We start from the raw sequence: 6000 nt of genomic DNA, 5'->3' as shown, positions 1-6000 counted from the left end.
TCCAGTACTTCTGCACATATTCATACAGTACTCTGAGTATTCTGACTGTCCAGTACTTCTGCACATATTCATACAGTACTCTGAGTATTCTGACTGTCCAGTACTTCTGCACATATTCATACAGTACTCTGAGTATTCTGAGAACATCCAGTACTTCTGCACATATTCATACAGTACTCTGAGTATTCTGACTGTCCAGTACTTCTGCACATATTCATACAGTACTCTGAGTATTCTGACTGTCCAGTACTTCTGCACATATTCATACAGTACTCTGAGTATTCTGACTGTCCAGTATTTATGCACATATTCATACAGTACTCTGAGTATTCTGACTGTCCAGTACTTCTGCACATATTCATACAGTACTCTGAGTATTCTGACTGTCCAGTACTTCTGCACATATTCATACAGTACTCTGAGTATTCTGACTGTCCAGTACTTCTGCACATATTCATACAGTACTCTGAGTATTCTGACTGTCCAGTACTTCTGCACATATTCATACAGTACTCTGAGTATTCTGACTGTCCAGTACTTCTGCACATATTCATACAGTACTCTGAGTATTCTGACTGTCCAGTACTTCTGCACATATTCATACAGTACTCTGAGTATTCTGAGAACATCCAGTATTTATGCACATATTCATACAGTACTCTGAGTATTCTGACTGTCCAGTACTTCTGCACATATTCATACAGTACTCTGAGTATTCTGACTGTCCAGTATTTATGCACATATTCATACAGTACTCTGAGTATTCTGACTGTCCAGTACTTCTGCACATATATTCATACAGTACTCTGAGTATTCTGACTGTCCAGTACTTCTGCACATATTCATACAGTACTCTGAGTATTCTGACTGTCCAGTACTTCTGCACATATTCATACAGTACTCTGAGTATTCTGACTGTCCAGTACTTCTGCACATATTCATACAGTACTCTGAGTATTCTGACTGTCCAGTACTTCTGCACATATTCATACAGTACTCTGAGTATTCTGACTGTCCAGTACTTCTGCACATATTCATACAGTACTCTGAGTATTCTGACTGTCCAGTACTTCTGCACATATTCATACAGTACTCTGAGTATTCTGACTGTCCAGTACTTCTGCACATATTCATACAGTACTCTGAGTATTCTGACTGTCCAGTATTTATGCACATATTCATACAGTACTCTGAGTATTCTGACTGTCCAGTACTTCTGCACATATTCATACAGTACTCTGAGTATTCTGACTGTCCAGTATTTATGCACATATTCATACAGTACTCTGAGTATTCTGAGAACATCCAGTATTTATGCACATATTCATACAGTACTCTGAGTATTCTGACTGTCCAGTACTTCTGCACATATTCATACAGTACTCTGAGTATTCTGACTGTCCAGTATTTATGCACATATTCATACAGTACTCTGAGTATTCTGACTGTCCAGTACTTCTGCACATATTCATACAGTACTCTGAGTATTCTGACTGTCCAGTACTTCTGCACATATTCATACAGTACTCTGAGTATTCTGACTGTCCAGTACTTCTGCACATATTCATACAGTACTCTGAGTATTCTGACTGTCCAGTACTTCTGCACATATTCATACAGTACTCTGAGTATTCTGACTGTCCAGTACTTCTGCACATATTCATACAGTACTCTGAGTATTCTGACTGTCCAGTACTTCTGCACATATTCATACAGTACTCTGAGTATTCTGACTGTCCAGTACTTCTGCACATATTCATACAGTACTCTGAGTATTCTGACTGTCCAGTACTTCTGCACATATTCATACAGTACTCTGAGTATTCTGAGAACATCCAGTACTTCTGCACATATTCATACAGTACTCTGAGTATTCTGACTGTCCAGTACTTCTGCACATATTCATACAGTACTCTGAGTATTCTGACTGTCCAGTATTTATGCACATATTCATACAGTACTCTGAGTATTCTGACTGTCCAGTACTTCTGCACATATTCATACAGTACTCTGAGTATTCTGACTGTCCAGTACTTCTGCACATATTCATACAGTACTCTGAGTATTCTGACTGTCCAGTATTTATGCACATATTCATACAGTACTCTGAGTATTCTGACTGTCCAGTACTTCTGCACATATTCATACAGTACTCTGAGTATTCTGACTGTCCAGTACTTCTGCACATATTCATACAGTACTCTGAGTATTCTGACTGTCCAGTACTTCTGCACATATTCATACAGTACTCTGAGTATTCTGACTGTCCAGTACTTCTGCACAAATTCATACAGTACTCTGAGTATTCTGACTGTCCAGTACTTCTGCACATATTCATACAGTACTCTGAGTATTCTGACTGTCCAGTACTTCTGCACATATTCATACAGTACTCTGAGTATTCTGAGAACATCCAGTACTTCTGCACATATTCATACAGTACTCTGAGTATTCTGACTGTCCAGTATTTATGCACATATTCATACAGTACTCTGAGTATTCTGACTGTCCAGTACTTCTGCACATATTCATACAGTACTCTGAGTATTCTGACTGTCCAGTACTTCTGCACATATTCATACAGTACTCTGAGTATTCTGACTGTCCAGTACTTCTGCACATATTCATACAGTACTCTGAGTATTCTGACTGTCCAGTACTTCTGCACATATTCATACAGTACTCTGAGTATTCTGAGAACATCCAGTATTTATGCACATATTCATACAGTACTCTGAGTATTCTGACTGTCCAGTACTTCTGCACATATTCATACAGTACTCTGAGTATTCAGAGAACATCCAGTATTTATGCACATGTACATTCACAGTCAGTGAAAACTTTGAGACCATATTTTTGGACATAATTTTTATTTTGAAACATAATAATAATAATAATAATAATAATAATAATAATATTAATAATAATATTAATAGTAATAATAATAATAATAATAATAATGGATTAGATTTCTCTAGTGCTTTTCTGTGAACACATAGTCAAAGTGCGTACAGTGGATCCATTCTCCATCCACTCTCACATCCTCCCTCTGGTGGAGGTAAACTCCATCTGCATCCACAGCTGTCCTGGGGGGGGGGCAGACTGCTGAGGGTGTGGCTGACAGTCCACACCCACGGCCCCTCCCACCACCAAACATTCACACACATTCATACCCCAGTGTGAGCAGCAGCACTGGAGGACAGGAGGGGGAAGGGTCTTGCCCAAGGACACAACAGCACATGGACAGAGTGGGATTTGAACCGCCAACCCTTCAGTTATTGGACGACCCGCTCTACCATCTGAGGCGTGGCCGCCCCCTAAACTAAACCCTAAACTGGATTTGTTCATCTGAATCATTTGTTTAGGATATTGGCACACAAACACAAATGTGAAGTTTCCAGAAGAATTTCCAAACCAAAAAGTGAACAACAGAAAACGTCACCTGCCAAACACACAGTCCAGCTGTCAGTACCAGGTCAGGCCTCTGCTTCCATGCAGGCGGCGTTCTGGTGGCGTATGCGTCTGACCAGGCATCAGGTGGTGTCCTGTGGAATCCTGTTCCACTCATACTGTAGTGCACTGTTCTGTGGTGTGGATCACTGCAGCGCAGACAGGCCTCCACCAGTGGGTGTGGTGGAGGCTGGTGGGTGAGGTACTCACTGGACTAACACTGGAGGCCTTTTTTGGGCCTTTATATGGGCCTTTTTGGGCCTCTATATAGGCCTTTTTGGGCCTCTATGTAGACCTTTTTGGGCCTTTATATGGGCCTTTTTTGGGCCTTTATATGGGCCTTTGTGGGCCTCTATATAGGCCTTTTTGGGCCTCTATGTAGACCTTTTTGGGCCTTTATATGGGCCTTTTTTGGGCCTTTATATGGGCCTTTTTGGGCCTCTATGTAGACCTTTTTGGGCCTTTATATGGGCCTTTTTGGGCCTCTATATAGGCCTTTTTGGGCCTCTATGTAGACCTTTTTGGGCCTTTATATGGGCCTTTTTGGGGCCTTTATAGAGGCCTTTTTGGGCTTCTATATAGGCCTTTATGGGCCTCTATGTAGACCTTTTTGGGCCTTTATATGGGCCTTTTTTGGGCCTTTATATGGGCCTTTTTGGGCCTCTATGTAGACCTTTTTGGGCCTTTATATGGGCCTTTATATGGGCCTTTTTGGGCCTCTATATAGGCCTTTTTGGGCCTCTATGTAGACCTTTTTGGGCCTTTATATGGGCCTTTTTTGGGCCTTTATATGGGCCTTTTTGGGGCCTTTATAGAGGCCTTTTTGGGCCTCTATATAGGCCTTTTTGGGCCTCTATGTAGACCTTTTTGGGCCTTTATATAGGCCTTTTTGGGCCTTTATATGTGCCTTTTTGGAGCCTTTATATAGGCCTTTTTTGGGCCTTTACATAGGCCTTTTTGGGCCTTTATATGGGCCTTAATATAGGCCTTTTGTGGGCCTTTATATTGGCCTTTTTGGGCCTTTATATAGACCTTTTTGGGCCTTTATATGGGCCTTTTTTGGGCCTTTATATAGGCCTTTTTTGGGCCTTTATATAGACCTTTTTGGGCCTTTATATAGGCCTCTTTTGGGCCTTTATATAGACCTTTTTGGGCCTTTATATGGGCCTTTTTTGGGCCTTTATATAGGCCTTTTTTGGGCCTTTATATAGACCTTTTTGGGCCTTTATATGGGCCTTTTTGGGGCCTTTACATAGGCGTTTTTTTGGGCCTTTATATGGGCCTTTTTTGGGCCTTTATGTAGGCCTTTTTGGCCCTTTATATAGGCATTTTTTGGGGCTTTATATGGGCCTTTTTTGGGCCTTTATGTAGGCCTTTTTGGGGCCTTTATATAGGCCTTCCAAACCAGTCCTCAGACTGTGCACAGACCCTCTGAGTATTACTCAGTGTGTATTTGGTCCACTTTAGTAAACAGAGCGACCCATGTGTAATGAACCATGACAACAGGACAACTGAGCATGAGCTGAACGAGCAGCACTAAGGCAGCAAGAAGTACACTAGGAAGAACTACAGCCAACTACAAGTAGAAATACACACACATTTATACAAGTAGAAATATACACACATTTATACATGTAGAAATATACACACATTTATACATGTAGAAATATACACACATTTATACAAGTAGAAATATACACACATTTATACAAGTAGAAATACACACACATTTATACAAGTAGAAATATACACACATTTATACAAGTAGAAATACACACACATTTATACATGTAGAAATATACACACATTTATACAAGTAGAAATATACACACATTTATACAAGTAGAAATATACACACATTTATACAAGTAGAAATACACACACATTTATACATGTAGAAATATACACACATTTATACATGTAGAAATATACACACATTTATACAAGTAGAAATATACACACATTTATACAAGTAGAAATATACACACATTTATACAAGTAGAAATACACACACATTTATACAAGTAGAAATATACACACATTTATACATGTAGAAATATACACACATTTATACAAGTAGAAATATACACACATTTATACAAGTAGAAATATACACACATTTATACAAGTAGAAATATACACACATTTATACAAGTAGAAATGCACACACATTTATACAAGTAGAAATATACACACATTTATACAAGTAGAAATATACACACATTTATACAAGTAGAAATATACACACATTTATACAAGTAGAAATACACACACATTTATACAAGTAGAAATATACACACATTTATACATGTAGAAATATACACACATTTATACAAGTAGAAATATACACACATTTATACAAGTAGAAATATAAACACATTTATACAAGTAGAAATATACACACATTTATACAAGTAGAAATACACACACATTTATACAAGTAGAAATATACACACATTTATAGAAGTAGAAATACACACACATTTATACATGTAGAAATATACACACATTTATACAAGTAGAAATACACACACATTTATACAAGTAGAA

General features: G+C 38.5%; 1 protein-coding gene across 1 annotated transcript in view; it reads left to right on the top strand.

Annotated features, from left to right (window-relative positions):
* Positions 1-6000, top strand: part of LOC115438193 (transmembrane protein 184C-like) — a 29333-nt gene that overhangs the window by 11639 nt on the left and 11694 nt on the right. The gene's annotated exons all lie outside the window — the stretch shown is intronic.

The sequence above is a fragment of the Sphaeramia orbicularis genome, chromosome 18 (genome assembly GCF_902148855.1).
Source record: "Sphaeramia orbicularis chromosome 18, fSphaOr1.1, whole genome shotgun sequence".
NCBI classification, from domain to species: Eukaryota; Metazoa; Chordata; class Actinopteri; order Kurtiformes; family Apogonidae; genus Sphaeramia; species Sphaeramia orbicularis.
Note: the sequence above shows the minus strand (reverse complement) of the source record. Positions and strands in the feature narration are given on the sequence as shown.